Here is an 8,597-nt window from a genome sequence, read left to right as displayed (position 1 = left end):
CAGCTTCAGCACTGCCTGGTCCGGATGCTTTCTGGAACGGCGCTCGATCGCAGGTCGGTGTGTTCGATCGCACTGCGCTCGATCGCACTTGGCTGACGATTGATCGCAATCACATAATGCCAATCCGCAACCTGAAACAGAAAATAGGAAAGTTAAGAAAAACAAGAAATTCATTTTTATTTTTGCTAAAATAAATTAAAAATTAAAAATTAAAATAACAAAACTAAAAGAAGATAAATTTAAACAAAATTCACCACAATCCCCGGCAATGGCTCCAAAAACTTGTTGTGCAAAAATCTACCTAAATTAATAGGTAAATAATTGTACGTTTTATCTGCAAGTGCACAAGGTCAACATGGTAGTATAGGGTGCAAGTACATGATCATTCCCACGAGGATTGCTGAATTTATGTTTAAAAATAAATTCCTTAAGCAAAAGCAAAATAAAGATTGATTGTTGATGTGATGATAACAAAGGGTAGGGCTTTGATATCCACCACTAATTATATTAAACTAGTATTTCAATATGCCAATGTTTTGATCAAGTTATGCATATTTAATGTTTGCCAACCTAAGGGTTAAACTCTAACGCCTTAAGCTATTGATTTCCCTAAGCAACGAGTTAGGCATGAGTACATACTCTAACTCTTTTCTTTCCTAAAGGATTTAGCATGGTATATACTAAGTTGTTCTTTAGAAAAGCATAGGTTCTATGGAAATCGACAAACACACAGGGCCTAGGGCATGTCTACTCCCGGTTCCCCATGTTGATTAACCCAAGAATCGTGGTGTGGATTCTTTTGTTACTTATGTTAAACCAAGGACTAGGCCATCCAAATTGATCTAACTAATAAGTCCATGCCACATGCACATGTTGATCAGGCATACACATATGAGGAATTCATGCAAGCAGGTATTAATCAAGTTAAATAGCACAACATGATCATCACAAGGCGCCAATATTGAAATATTAATTTAACATAACTAGGGCTTCAATCTAGCCCTACTAAGTAAATTAGCTATACATAGAGTTGATGTTAAACATCTTCATAAAAGAAAATAAAGAAAAGAAAGAATAAACCCGAGACTTGAACTTGAGAGCTCCTATTCTTCTCCCTTCTCCAAGCCTACCTATTCTAAAGGCTTAAGAGTCTATTTATAGGCTTTAGAAATCCTTGGAAAAGTATTAAACCCTAGGGTTTTTGCAGAGTTTCAGTCCTATTACAATTTGGAGTTTGAAAAACCCTAATATGGAAATAGGGACATTGTAGCCGCCACTTGGAATGCCTCCTGCACACGGGTGGCTCGATCGCAGCCCGTGTGCGCTCGATCGCAGGTCTACGATCGATCCTTCTTTTGCCTACGCTCGATTGCTCCTGGCCTGGCTCATGCAGTATCTCCTCTGGTATTGCGCTCGATCACAAGTACCCTGCGATTGATTTCAGTACCAGGGAGCTCCAATTTCTCCATATTCTCTTTTTGAGCTTAAATCACCCAGTTTTACTTCACTTTCTTCCAAAAGCCTGTAAAAACTTCAAAAACACAAAAAGGAAGTAAAATTGCCTAATTAACCAAAACCAAAGGATTAAAACATGTAAGATAAGGGCTGAAAATATGAATATTTAAGCGCTTATCACTTAACATGTTAATACAATTAGTTTCAATGGCCATATGACACACGTAATTTGTAATAAGATAAGATGCATCAACTTTTATGAATTGACGGCTGACATGCCCGCACCACATCCTAGAAATACCGCCCCAAACATCAAACACAAATACAACAACTATTTACACCAACTTATAATTAGCTCAGACATCCTTATTATTTGTTTTACAAGAAATCCATTAATTAGATATGAATTCCTTCATGACATTGATCGGAAGCCTTAGCTTCATATGGCTAGTCCTAGCCATATCAGCAGCAGCCCAACCATCGTCCTCCCTTGCGTTGGTGCTCGACAATGCCGGAAGCCCTTTGAAGCCAGTGTAGAATGCTACATCAATCCTATTATCACCGATAATTGCGGTTGTTTCACCCTGACTAATTGAAATGGGTCGTGCCCGTTGTACGTCGGGCAGGAAAACGTTTCGGGCTTAGAAGGGTTTATTGTCATCTTCACGCCTTTCGTGGAGGGAGAGATGATGATTAGGGAGAGTAGGGACTTGAAGGTTGTTTTCTCTGCAAGCACTACCTGTGTGCAGTCAACTGCATGGAAGTTGGGGGAGAGAGATGCTGACTATTAAAATAAACTAGAGAATATTGGGATGAAACTGAATACTATATTTTTGTGTGTGTTGAACTGTATACAAAGCGGCCTATTTATAGTTGAATAAGGCCAGATAAACTATGAAATACAATCATGAAATTAATGTACAATATTGCAGAATAATATCAAAATATATATACAGGGAAAATATATCAAATCAGCAATTGTGGTGAATATCAAAATATATTCAAAATATTATATATTCTGAATATATTCTAACATCCCCCCTCAAACTCAAGGTGGTAATGTAGATGCCAACTTGAGTTTGGAAACAAGATCACGAAACCGTCCAGGTGGATGTGCTTTGATAAACACATCGGCCAACTGATCAGCGGAGGCAATAGGACAGAGACAGAGAGTCCCCTGTAAAAGTTGATGGCGCACAAAATGACAGTCGATCTCAATGTGTTTAGTACGTTCATGAAATAAATCATTATACGCAATCTGAATCGCACTTTGATTGTCACAAAAGATAAGAGAACTGGAGGTCTGAGAAACACCCATATCTTGTAGGAGCCAACAGAGCCAGAGGAGCTCAGAGGTGGTGTCAGCAAGAGCACGATACTCAGCTTCAGTGCTAGAGCGAGCAACAACAGATTGTTTCTTGCTACACCAAGAGATGAGAGAATCACCAAGTAAGAAACAATAACCCGTGGTGGAACGACGATCAGTGGGATCACCTACCCAATCAGCATCTGAATATACATATAAGTCTAATGATGAGTGAGAAGAGAAATGCAAACCATGAAACAAAGTGCCCTTCACGTAGCGAAGGGTGCGAAGAACAGCCGCATAATGAACTGAGCATGGCGTGGTCATAAACTGACTAACAAGATGGACTACATAGGCAATATCCGGTCGTGTCACAGTAAGATGGATGAGACTTCCAACTAACTGTCGATAGAGAGTGGCATCAGAAAGTAGCTCACCGTTAGTGGCACGAAGTTTGACATTTGTCTCTAGAGGGCTATCAACAATTTTACAATCGGTAAGGCCAGCTCGTGAGAGGAGATCTAAAGCATATTTGGCTTGAGAGAGATAGTAACCATTTGGATCAGAAGACACTTCCAATCCAAGAAAGTAGCTGAGAAAACCCAAATCCTTCATCTCAAATTGTTGACTCAAAAATTGTTGAAGGTTACGAATATCGACAGTATCATCTCCAGTAATAATCATATCATCAACATATAGTAAGAGTGGAATGAGACCAGCATCAGATTGCCGGATAAAAAAAGCAGTGTCATAGGGGCTAGAAAGAAACCCAATTTGCGCAATAGTGGAACTCAATTTGGCAAACCAAGCCCGTGGAGCCTGTTTCAGACCATACAAAGCTTCGCGAAGTCAGCAAACCTTGTGTGGTGGATGATCGTACCCAGGAGGAGGTTGCATATAAACTTCTTCACTAAGATCACCATTGAGAAATGCGTTTTTCACATCCAATTGAAAAAGATCCCAACGACGCACAGAAGCCATAGGAAGGAAGGACCGAACAGAAGTAAAGCGAGCCACCGGTGCAAAAGTCTCTTCATAATCCATACCATACTCCTGATTGGACCCTTTGCCACGAAACATGCCTTGTATCGCTCAATAGATCCATCCGATTTTGTCTTAATCTTGTATACCCACTTGCACCCTACCGCAGTTTTGCTTGGAGGTAAATCAACTAAGTCCCAAGTATGGGTTTTGGAAAGGGCATTAAGTTCTTGAGACATAGCATTCTGCCAAAGAGGGTTAGTATGAGTCTCACGGAATGAGTGAGGTTCATGTAGAGTAGCAAAAGCAGAATAACAGTGATAATCATGAAGGTGGGAAGGAAGAAATGTTACCCGAGTAGAACGACGAGGGACAGAGGGAGCTGGCTCAAGAGTAGATGGATCAACAGGCGGGACAGAGTCATTGGGGTTGACCGTTGGAATGTTGTCTGGAGAGCTTGTCATCCCTACATCAAGATCAGTAGTGTCCGGGAGCAAATCAAATGAGACATTAGTGAAGATAGGAGAAGAATTAGAGGGACTAGTAGGAAAAGACTCCATATCACTAAGGAACCTATGTTCCCAAAAAGTGACGTGCCACGAGATGCGGAGCCGTTTGGAAATAGGATCATAACAACGATATCCTTTGTGTTCAATGCCATACCCAAGAAAACAACATAGACGAGAACAAGGTTCTAATTTTGTTCGTTTATGGGGTGGAAGAAGCACGAAACAGACACAACCAAAGATGCGGAAGGACTGGTAATCAGGGGGAGAACCATACAGGAGTTCATAGGGGGACCTATTTAAGGTAGAAGGAGACAGGACCCTATTAATGGTACAAACAGCGGTAAGAGCAGCTTCTCCCCAAAAGTGTTCAGGGATAGAAGCAAATAGGAGCAAAGCCCTAACAGTGTTTAAGATGTGCCTGTGTTTACGTTCAGCATGACCATTTTGTTGAGAAGTATTTGGGCATGAGCGATAGGGAAGAGTGCCATTTTGTTTGAAGGTAGTAAGGAAGGTATATTCACGATATTCCATGGCATTATCAGAATGAAAAATTTGTATGTTTCAGGAAAATTGGGTTTGAGCCATCTGTTGAAATTCAAAGTAAATTTTTGGAAGTTCAGACCGATTTTGTAAAAGATAAAGCCATGTGTATCGAGAATAATCATCCACCAAAATTACAAAATAGCGGGATCCACCCAATGTGGGAATAGGTGCAGGGCCCCATACATCAGAATGCACCAAATCAAAAGGAGCAGAAGAAACAGATGCACTATTATTAGAAGGTAAAGCACTTTATTTTCCAAGTTGACACGCAACACAATCAAATAACTCAGACTCAACAGACCCTAACTGACCACTTGTAGCTAAAGAACGAATACGATAAATAGATGCATGTCCTAAACGAGAGTGCCATAAACTGAGGGTGGTAGAGGGAGACCAAGATGGAGTGGCAGCAGACACAGCAGGAGGAAGATGGATTGATGAAAGCTCGAACAGACGTCCAATCTTACAGGCGGTCCCAATTAGTTGTCCCATCCGTGGATCCTACACATCACAACCTCGGTTAGAAAAGTGCAATTCTAAGCTAAGTTCACAAAATTGGCCAACAGATAAAAGATTTAATGAGAGATTAAGCACCAAGTATGTATCAGACAAAGAGAGTTGATGAGTAGAAACAGACCCGACGTGACTAGCATCAAGATGGGAACCATTAGCAGTGTAAATGGTGGTAGGCCTAGGTAACACAGATTTTGCAGAAAAGATGGAAGAATTCGGTGTCATGTGATTACAACAAGCAAAATCAATATACCAAGAGGAATTACCTGGTGTGGTGGACATGGCGGTATTAAGATTGGACTTAGATAAAACCTGATGAATGAGTGCTTCAATTTCTGCAAGAGAAAGGGTACTGGGTTGGGGTGTAACATCGATGTAAGACATATAAGATGTATCAGTATGAGTGACCTCAGCAGCCTTATGACTAGAGCTCAATGATTCCCCACGAGAGAGCCTTTTTTCTGCATTCACTATACTCGTGGCCAAATTTCTGACAATAATGGCCCTGGATATTCCGATTGGATGAGGAAGACCCGACAGAAATAGAATTAGGGGCACGCGTATTGCGGGATGCAGTGGCCATGACCATCTCAGAGGTGTGTAACTTCATAGTGGCGAATTGGATCTCTTCTGAAACGAGTTCACTAAGAGCACTTTCCAAGGATGGCAACGGTGAGCGGTGAAGAAGAGAAGCTCGAGTATGCTCAAACTCATCTCGAATTGCAGTAAGAAACTCGGCTAGGTGCATGCTATCGCGAAAAGCAATGTACTCAGAGGCATCAACCTTATTCCTCCAATTAGGCTCACATAGTGCTAATTGATTCCAAAGACAAGTCATTTGGGAATAAAAATCAGTAATACTCTGACCTGGTTCCTGACGCATGCGATGAAGCTTGGTCACAATCTGAAACCGCTGAGCAAGATCGGTAGTGCTGTAGCACTGAGCTAACATGTCCCAAACATCTTTGGCATTGTCAAGATTTCCAAATGTCATGCTGATGGAGACGACACAAGGGTTGGAGAACCAAGAGATAATCCTGTAATGGATACTTTTTCATGTGCAGAGGCGGGTAGAGAAAGCCGCAGCGGGTTCCTCTTCTCCAGCAAGAGGTTTAGGTTCTTCACCAGAAACATACTCCCAAAGACAATGTCCTTTGAGCCACCTACTCATATTTTGAGACCAAGCTGAGTAATTGGAGCCATCGAGAATAATAGGGATTGGTTGGGAAATATCTTTGGTGTTTGGGAGAGTGGTAGTAGGTACAACCATTTTTTTTTCCTTTTTTTTTATTTATTTTTTTTTTTAATATAATCCGGTGTGGTTGAGTGTATGATAGGTTCTATGAGCCTAGTGAGAGGATTGAATCTGGTGTGGCCGAGTGCATGATAGGGGATATGAGCTTGTTTTTAGGGGTTAGGATCTAGTGTGGCTGAGTGTATAATAAGGAATATAGGCTTGGTTAAAAAGGGGCTGAGATCTAGTGTGGCTGAGTGTATTATAAGTTTATGGGCCCAAAAATCAGAAATGATCTAGTGTGGCTGATTCTAGTGTAACTAGGTGAGCTCAAAAAAAAAACTTACTAAGGTTGTGGCGCATGGCGGCGCGTGGTGGCTCCTGGTGGCACGTGCTTCAACTGGTTTGACAGATCAGCAACCTCCGATCATGAATCTATGATTCGTTTCTGAAAACGGCTGACAGGGCCGGCGCGTGGTGGCCCAAAACGGCGCGTGCGGAGGTTCAAAATTCCACAGAAAGTTGGGCAACGCGTGGAGGCACGTGGGGTCTCCTAGTGGCGTGTGCTTTCGACAGGCCCGTAGATCGACAGCCTCCGATCTGGATTCTGGCGGTATTTTTCTAAAAAACGGTTGACTGGGCGGCGCGTTAGGCGCATGAACAGTGACACAGACACTTAAGACAGCGCATGAGAGCGCGTTGAACTTTAGAACAACGATCTGAGAACTCCACAGGATAGATCAGACCTTTTTGAGCCTGTTGGTATAATAATTATACCAAAACAAGATCGAAAAAGCCTTTGAATTGTGTGGAGAACGTACTGACTTCCTACTTCTCTAGACAAGGCCAAAACTTGGTTCTGATACCATGTTAAAATAAACTAGAGAATATAGGGATGAAACTTAATACTATATTTCTATGTGTGTTGAATTGTATACAAAGAGGCTTATTTACAGTTGAATAAGGCCAGATAAACTAGAAAATACAATCACGAAATTAATGTACAATATTGCAGAATAATATCAAAATATATATATATATAAAAGGAAAATATATCAAATCAGCAATTATGGTGAATATCAAAATATATTCTGAATATATTCTAGCACTGACAGTGGAAGGAGATTGATTGTCACCGGAGAAGACGAAGGCCAGCGACCCACCGGGAATTACTTCAAGATCGTAAAAGCCCAAGTGGGAGACAATATATATAACATTGAATGGTGTCGTACGGAAGTGTGTCCCATTTGTAGGTTTGACTGCGGGACTGTTGGTGCTTTGGTTGAAAATGGGAAGAGGTTGTTGGCCTTGGATGGGAGTGTGCTTCCGGTTACGTTTGAGAGGAGGGCTTAAACTCTTATATATTTCTAATTTGGTCTCTAGCTAACAGTACAAGCTAGTAATTAAATAAATAAATGGAGTAAATTAATTAGCTCCTATACTAATTCAATAAACCTCAGTACATGCTTGTGTTTAGTAAGTCCTAATTTGAAAAATTGTGACTATATTTCAAGGAAATAAAAGAAATTATTATGTTTTATCTCTCTCTCTCTCTCTCTCTAACATAATGTACATGCACTTATGTCCACAATGAAATTTTTTATAGAGAAATGCTTCTTTGCATTATATCGTCTATCTCGCATACATCTTTCCTAAGTTAACATGCTCCATCTACCATTAATTAAAAAGGAAAAAACACCAATAGTAGATGGAGCATGCCAACTCAACAGAGTTACAATAATAATGATGAGTTACATGAGATATAAATCACTTGAAGTGAAAGTGTTTGTAACATGTGATAGAGAATTGTTAAGGTTTATAGTCTTATTAAGTGCACTTGTAACGTGTAAGTAATTTATTACACTTAGAAAACAATTTCTCCCATTGATTTTTGGGAGTCAAAACCCAAAGGTGTTCATATAAATTTAATAGTGAGATGTATGCGAGATGGACGCTAAATTGCAAAGAAGCATTTATGTTATCTAATCATTTAACTTTTTTTTTTTTTTTTTTACATATTTGCACAAGAGGGGAAGGGAGATTCGAACTATTAACC

The 8,597-nt window shown here is 40.4% G+C and overlaps 1 pseudogene; it reads left to right on the top strand.

Annotated features, from left to right (window-relative positions):
* Positions 1 to 1,857: 1,857 nt before the first annotated feature.
* LOC132173285 (kunitz type trypsin inhibitor 104-like) lies at positions 1,858 to 8,027 on the top strand (annotated as a pseudogene).
* Positions 8,028 to 8,597: the final 570 nt, after the last annotated feature.

This window comes from Corylus avellana, chromosome ca3 (genome assembly GCF_901000735.1).
Source record: "Corylus avellana chromosome ca3, CavTom2PMs-1.0".
NCBI lineage: Eukaryota > Viridiplantae > Streptophyta > Magnoliopsida > Fagales > Betulaceae > Corylus > Corylus avellana.
This window is presented reverse-complemented; position numbering and strand designations above follow the sequence as displayed.